We start from the raw sequence: 8169 nt of genomic DNA, 5'->3' as shown, positions 1-8169 counted from the left end.
AGCCATTCCCTCGCACACCGACTCATTTCGTTTTGCGTCTCGTTTTTGGTTTCTCGCGATTTCGCGGACGCGAATTTACGCGTCTGGCGCCCAACATTAGAATCTTTTCGTGGAGTGTCGGAGGTGCGAGAGAATCACCGGGGAGGCCTACCATCCTGCTCTCCTTTCCCCTTTTGATCCGGCACACGTCCCGGACCGCTCCGGGAGTGAAAAAGTCGTGACAATATATACATATAAACACAGCTGATTGAGCTGATACGAATATAAAGTTAATAAAATAGAGACGTATGTATGTAAAAATATTTATTATAAAAAACTATTGAATTATTTATTATTAAAGTAGTTATTATTATTAAATTATTTGTTATTTGAATTTAATATCAAAATTGTTTTTTTAACCTCACATATTTTTAACCTTACCCGAAAAAACCACTTTTTTCAAATAAAATATGAATTTTCAGAGTTTAAAATGCCGTCTTGTTGTATTTCACAATGCAAGAATTATTCTCAGAAAGGCTTTTCCCTTTACTCGCTTCCCGCAGATGAGCATTATGGATTGCTAATATTGAGAAATATGATTTGAATAACTTATCTAAGAAATTGTTTATATGCGAGGTAAGATATCAAATATCTTTGTTATGAAATTAAGAAACAATTCTTTTTTATTTATGTATATATTATTTAGATACACTTTTCTGATGATATGTGGGAGAAGCCTCGCAGTGATGGAAAGCGGAAATTAAAGCAAAACGCAGTTCCAACAATTTTTAATAATATACTTACTTGTGATGTAAGTTAATTTTTTTTAGCGCTTACATTATCATTAAATTTAATTTTTAATTGTATAAATCAATAATAAATTTGTACTTGCAGGCTGATACAAGAAATGTTAAAAATCAAAATCAAAAATCATCATCAAAGTCAGCTTTGAAGATAGTTTTAAACAATGAAGATCAATTTGATGATAACAAAACCAGCTCAGATCTTTCTATGCAAATATCAAACTTTTCTGAAGCTAAAGAATGTTTCACAGAAGCAGAACAATTATCTGTTGTAGAAGATGTATTAGAGTCACCTCTAATATATAATCAAAATGATTATGAGAATTTGAAACTAAAACTTCAACAAGCAGAATTAAGAACGCAAGAAGCAACACAAAAACTACAGCAAGCAAACATAATTATTCATAAAACTGAAAGATCAAGAAAGATATTAAAAAAACATGTAAGAAGACTGATAGATGAAAAGAAAAAAATTGAACTAGACAATTTAAAGTCAAAACTAAAATTAAATTTGAGAAAACGATTTAACGATGATCAAATTCAAATTATTCTTGGTCAAAATTCACGCGGCTTTAAGTGGTCGGACAACACAATTCTGAAAGCATTACAATTAAGGTTTTTGTGTGGCAGCAATGGATATAATGAATTAGTAAAGCACCATATACCTTTACCATCAGAACGTACTTTACGAAGAAAAAAAGAAGGCATTGATTTCGAACCAGGAATATTAGAGGACGTTTTTGATATTTTAAAAAAACAAATATCATTGTTTAAAGATGAGCGAGAAAAGGATGCTGTAATTGCTATTGACGAAATGAGCATAGTACCTGGAGAACAATTTGATCCTTCCACCCTTTCATATATTGGCAATAGTAGTATGCCTGACAGTTCAGGTATACCTCTTTCCTAAGAACCATTCTTATAACATGTCACAAATGCCCCGTTACAAGACACAAAGGATAATATAACTATTAGTTTAAAAATGTAATTTCCACTTGCACTTGGTAGTTGCAGTTGTTTAAAAAAGTTAAAAGTTAACAATTTTCTTTTCATAAAGGCAACTGCTAAGTACAGTCGTTCAAGGAAAGGTTGCAACACTTTTTTTTGATGATTTTTGGAACGCGCAGAAATTTTGAGATCGCGATCCACCATCTCTGTATACACGTAGTGAACGGTTATGATAGCTGTCAAAGTGAGCTATACAAGGTGGAGGTTCACGAAATGTATCTTGTGCGCCGCGGAAAATCTTAAGATATCAACTGGATACTGTAATATCGGGGTTAGTATAAAAGAATAAGCTAAATAGACCATTTTATTTTATAAATTAATTTTTATTTTCAAGACATGTGTAACATTAAAAATTAATGTAATATAAACATATTAATATAATTATTTATAATAATTATATTAATTATTATAATAATTATATTAATTATTATAATAATTATATTAATTATATTAATTATATTAATTATATTAATTATTTATAATAATTATATTAATATATTGTGTTATATGTTATGTTAATTTTAATTACATAATTAATTACATAATTAATAACATTAAAATTACAATAATTAATAACATATTAATTTTAATACATAATATTAATACATAATTAATATAACAGTAAAATTAACCGGTGTCTGGATTAATGTTCGGCAAGCAGAGGACATCAGTCGATTGAAGAAGCTGCCGTGGAAGACGTGGATGCTGAGACTGCGAAACCACATCAATGCTTCAAAGCCAATCCTTCTCGTCAAATAACGATGAAGTAATCTTTCTAAAAAATTACAATTATAAAAATTAATTACTTGCAAATTCTGTTTTAGTACAAAATCATTATTTTATTATAATTATATTAAGTTGAGGAGATAGATTTACTTACATAAAATTGCCAGATCGCTGATTACTATTGACTGTTCAGTAAGAACAGATCAATCGCAATCTGTTGTCCGCTGCAATCCAGAGCGAATCTCTTGTAGAAATTCGTTGTGGGATTAAGATGTGCATGTCTTTGTTCACTCTAGTACTGGGATCTTCTCTCGGCTGCAGGGCCCCTGGACCGATATTAGGCAGGCATGTTTGGAAAACGGCGATACGCCCTCGGGTGGTAGAGAGGAGTTTGTGAACAGCTTGACGACCGGCACCAAGGGCGTTGTTATTATTAAGAGTGCCACAGAACTTGATGGGCAGCTAGGCGAGAAGGTCGCGGAATCGGCAGGCCCATAGATATTTCAGATGACTTTTGCCTTGTGCCGTGTTCATTCAAGATTTTCATTCCTTCATTCGTTCATTTATTAACGAGAGTTGTTCACGTTAAAATCATTCAATGTCAAACATATTATTCATTTATTCATACATCATCTTGGTGAAAAAACTTCTCATATTTTCTCAGAAATTTTGCAAGAATTGGAACTTATAAAAAATTCTGAAGAAGTATATGATATTTCTCAGATACTTTCAGAAATAATTGAAGATTTTTAGAATATTTCAATATCCGTATATATGAAAATTTCTGATAAATTGCACAGATTTTCTCATATTTATTCAAGTTTCTACAAGGATATATTAGCGAAAAATATTTTATTCTTATTTTGTCTGAGTTTTTCAATTTGTATAAAAAATCTGAAAATTTCTAAGTATTCTAAAAAAATCAAAAATGTTTATAGAAATTTTGATTAATAATGTGAAAAATTTTGATATTTTTTCACCAAGGCATCCATGGAAAGTATTAATACCGTGTGACACTTCCATGATTCTCTATTACTGCATTTAATCTTTGGGGCATAGATAAATTTTAAAATAATTCAGGCCTTGCGCGAAACCTTCCCATACGTTGAGAACATGTTGCGCTAATGCCTCGCGTCTACGTGGAAATTGGGGATTCCATATTTTCTGAGTAGCTTGTTCCTCTCGTTTTTCATAATGTTACACGCTCAGATTCATCCGACGAAAATACCTTCTCTTTCGAGAAAATGGTATTTGTCCATTCATGCTCCCATGCCAAATGCTGCAAGGCAAAAGCCATCCGTTGTTCTTTGTGGCGTTCAATTAATTGTTTATATGGAGCCAGTTTATATCGATTATATCTCTGTTCCCGCTCTCTGCGCCGCACGGTTTGCGCTATCGCATATTAGGAGCCTATCTCATAATAGGGGACTTTCCTCTACATTGCAAAGAAGTACGGTATACAAATTAGTGCGACAATTTAAAATAGACGGCCATATAAATTCTCGGCCAATAACAAGGCGTCCACGATGCACTACCGTCGAGGAAGATCAACAACTTTTAAATTTAGTTCAGAAGACCGGATTCCGCTCAGCGGCGCAGCAAACGGTAGCGGAAGTTGGTTTGAATTGTTGCGCGCTAACCGTGCGACGCAGATGGCGGGAACAGAGATACAATCGATATAAACCGGCTCAATATAAACAATTAACCGAACGCCACAAAGAACAACGGATGGCTTTTACCTTGCAGCATTTGGCATGGGAATATGAATGGACAAATACCATTTTTTCGAATGAGAAGGTATTTTCGACGGATGAATCTGAGCCTGTAACATTATGGAAAACGAGAGGAACAAGCTACTCAGAAAATATGGAATCCTCAATTTCCACGTAGACGCGAGGCATTGGCGCAACAGTTCTCAACGTATGGGAAGGTTTCCGCGCAAGGCCTGAGTTATTCTGAAATTTAGTTGCATCTATGCCCCAAAAATTAAATGCAGTAATAGAGAATCATGTCACACGGTATTAATACTATGTGATCTTCCATGGATGTCCTGGTGAAAAAATATCAAAATTTTTCACATTATTAATCAGAATTTCTATAAAAATTTTCAGATTTTTTTTTTGAATACTCAGAGAAATTTTCAGATTTTTTATACGAATTGAAAAACTCAGACAAAATAAGAATAAATATTTTTCGCAAATATATCCTTGTAGAAATCTGAATAAATATGAGAAAATCTGTGCAATTTATCAGAAATTTTCACATATACGGATATTGAAATATTCTATAAATCTTCATCTAATTAATTCTGAAAGTATCTGAGAAATATCATATACCTCTTCAGAATTTTTCATAAGTCCCAATTCTTGCAAAATTTCTGAGAAAATATGAGAGATTTTCTGAGAAATTTTTTCACCAAGGTGATGTATGAATAAATAAATGATATGTTTGACATTGAATGATTGTAACGTGAACTCTCGTTAATGAATGGAATGAATAAACGAATGAAGGAATAAATCTTGAATGAACACGGCACAAGGTAAAAATTATCCGAAATATCTTTGGGCCTGCCGATTCCGCAACCTTCTCGCCTAGCTGCCTATCAAGTTGTGTGGCACTCTTGATGATAACAACGCCCTTGGTGCCGGTCTTCAAGCTACTCACAAACTCCTCTCCACCACCCGAGGACGTATCGCCGTTTTCGAAACATCCCTGCCTAATATCGATCCAGGGGCCCTGCAGCCGAGAGAAGATCCCAGTACTAGAGTGAACAAAGACGTGCACATCTTAATCCCACAACGAATTTCTACAAGAGATTCGTTCTGGATTGCAGCGGACAACAGATTGCGATTGATCTGTTCTTACCGAACAATCAATAGTAATCAGCGATCTGGCAATTTTATGTAAGTAAATCTATCTTCTCAACTTAATATAATTATAATAAAATGATGATTTTGTACTAAAACTGAATTTGCAAGTAATTAATTTTTATAATTGTAATTTTTTAGAAAGATTACTTCATCGTTATTTGACGAGAAGGATTGGCTTTGAAGCGGTGATGTGACTTCGCGGTCTCAGCATCCACGTCTTCCACGGCAGCTTCTTCGATCGACTGATGTCCTCTGCTTGCCGAACATTAATCCAGACACCGGTTAATTTTACTGTTATATTAATTATGTATTAATAATATGTATTAAAATTAATATGTTATTAATTAATTTTAATGTTATTAATTATGTAATTAATTATGTAATTAAAATTAATATAACATATAACACAATATATTAATATAATTATTATAAATAATTAATATATTGTTAATATAATTATTATAATAATTAATATAATTATTATAAATAATTATATTAATATGTTTATATTACATTAATTTTTAATGTTACACATGTCTTGAAAATAAAAATTAATTTATAAAATAAAATTGTCTATTTAGCTTATTCTTTTATACTAACCCCGATATTACAGTATCCAGTTGATATCTTAAGATTTTCCGCGGCGCACAAGATACATTTCGTGAACCTCCACCTTGTATAGTTCACTTTGACAGCTATCATAACCGTTCACTACGTGTATACAGAGATGGTGAATCGCGATCTCAAAATTACTGCGCGTTCCAAAAATCATCAAAAAAAAGTGTTGCAACCTTTCCGTGAACGACTGTACAACCAGTAATAATATTTTTAATTAGTACTTGCGACTGGCAACGAGGCATTTGCATTACTTCAACAAAAAAGAACAGATTTTATATTGTAGTTCTTTTTTGCAGAAATTGCAAAATTTTAAAAGTTTTGTATTTACAATAGAAGAAAAAATTTTTTTCTTTCACAGGACAATTTCAAAAAGCGTCACATGCTTTAGTCATAATGCTTGCTGGTATTTTTTCGCGGTGGAAACAAGTTGTTGCCTACTACTATACGCCCAATGGATTTAACGGTACCAATTTAAAAACTATTATAGAAACAGTAATTAGAAAAGCGGAATCCATTGGTTTATATGTACATAGTATAACATCCGATATGGGACCCGTAAATCAGTCTATGTGGAAAGCATTTGGAATTTCAAATGGAAAATTTTCTTCCATTCAAAATTCAATATGTCATCCTATTGATAATACACGAAAATTGTTTTTTTTTGCTGATGCGCCACATCTTTTAAAAAATTTAAGATCAAGTCTGGAAAATAATAAAATAATACAACTACCACAGACATTCGTGCATACTCATAAATTATCTTCTTGTATCGTACAATTCAAGCATTTAAGTGAATTAGTTGAATTGCAAGAAAATTCAGTCCTCAAATTAACTCCTAAACTTCACCGTAGTGATATTATTTCCGGAAAATATAATAAAATGAAGGTAAATAAAGCGAAAAATGTTATGAGCACGGATACCAGTAGTGCACTCAAATTTCTTGCTGAAGAAAATTGTAAAATAGAATATGAAACAACAGCATCATTTATAGAAGTTGTTTCCAAATGGTTTACACTTGTTACATCACGATCTCAAAAAGTAGCATTAGGTAAAACATTAGGCAATGAAAAAAGTGAACAAAAATATAATCAAAGTGTTGAATTTCTAGAGTCTATTATAGAACTATTCAGAAATATTGAAATAGGTGAAAATCACAAATTCAAACCCGTCCAATGTGGTATCATGATTACTACAAAATCTATTATCGAGCTAACAAAATATTTGATAAATGAAAGAGGCTACGTATTTGTATTAACAGGTCGGTTTACGCAGGACTGTGTCGAGAATTTATTTTCAGGAATAAGAGCAAAACATCAAATACCCAATGCCTTACAATTCAAGCAAGACTTAAAAGAACTTTGCATATCTCGACATATATAAAACCATCTAAATATTCAAATTATGATCTAAATGATAGAGAATTTCTATGTGACTTCTTGAATAAACAAAAAAAAAAAGAAATTTAGGACAATTTCCCAATATTTCTATTGATGTTAGTTCCAAACATATAAATTTTAATAATATAGAATTAAATGTATTATATAATATAGCTGGCTATATTGTTAACAGTATTGCTAGAGGTAAAAGTGCAATATGCGCAACTTGTTTAAATTCTGCTGGTTCAACAGAATATAATACAAATATGATTTTGTATGCAAAATTTGTGCATTTAAAATGTTTCCGAAATAATACATTATTTTTTGTTACCGCAGATGTTTTTAAATATTTTATTGATATGGAAGTTATTATTCAGCAATATTTACCTCATTTAAATAATGTTAAATGTAATTTAATTAGTTTTTTTATTGAAAAAATGAAAAATATTTCTTGTACAAGTCTTAACAACTGTCATGAATTAAGTTTTAAAATTAAGAAACGATTTATTGCATATAGAATAAAAATTTCATGCATGAAAGGTCGATTAACTAAAAAAATATATAGTAGCAAAACAATGGCTATGCATACATTAATTCGTTAAATTATATTTTAAAATGTATACATAATGTTTACTTCATTTTAATTTAAAATTAAAAAGAAATTTACTAATTATTCGCAATTTTTATTTCACTCCTTTTCAAATTATTATGCTTCTCTCTGACAACATCTATTGGTTCCGCCATGCTTTTACAAAAGTTGTTTCGACCAATAGGAAGGAACACGAACGT

The 8169-nt window shown here is 31.4% G+C and overlaps 2 long non-coding RNA genes and 1 pseudogene across 2 annotated transcripts; 2 read left to right on the top strand and 1 right to left on the bottom strand.

The window, feature by feature from the left end:
* The first annotated feature begins 469 nt into the window (after positions 1-469).
* LOC139784098 (uncharacterized) lies at positions 470-1965 on the top strand (annotated as a pseudogene).
* Positions 1966-2288: 323 nt separating this feature from the next.
* LOC139784100 (uncharacterized) lies at positions 2289-3602 on the bottom strand. Its single transcript, XR_011721473.1, has 2 exons — positions 2671-3602; positions 2289-2565 (listed from the first exon to the last, which is right to left on the bottom strand). It is a non-coding gene; the product is annotated as an uncharacterized lncRNA (long non-coding RNA).
* Positions 3603-4706: 1104 nt separating this feature from the next.
* On the top strand, positions 4707-5730 carry LOC139784101 (uncharacterized). Its single transcript, XR_011721474.1, has 2 exons — positions 4707-5419; positions 5525-5730. It is a non-coding gene; the product is annotated as an uncharacterized lncRNA (long non-coding RNA).
* Positions 5731-8169: the final 2439 nt, after the last annotated feature.

This window comes from Temnothorax nylanderi, unplaced genomic scaffold (assembly GCF_030848795.1).
Source record: "Temnothorax nylanderi isolate EJ_2023f unplaced genomic scaffold, tnyl_v1.0 TNYL_tig0584_pilon, whole genome shotgun sequence".
Classification (NCBI taxonomy): domain Eukaryota; kingdom Metazoa; phylum Arthropoda; class Insecta; order Hymenoptera; family Formicidae; genus Temnothorax; species Temnothorax nylanderi.
The sequence above is the reverse complement of the archived record's forward strand: the minus strand, read 5'-3'. Positions and strand labels throughout refer to the sequence as shown.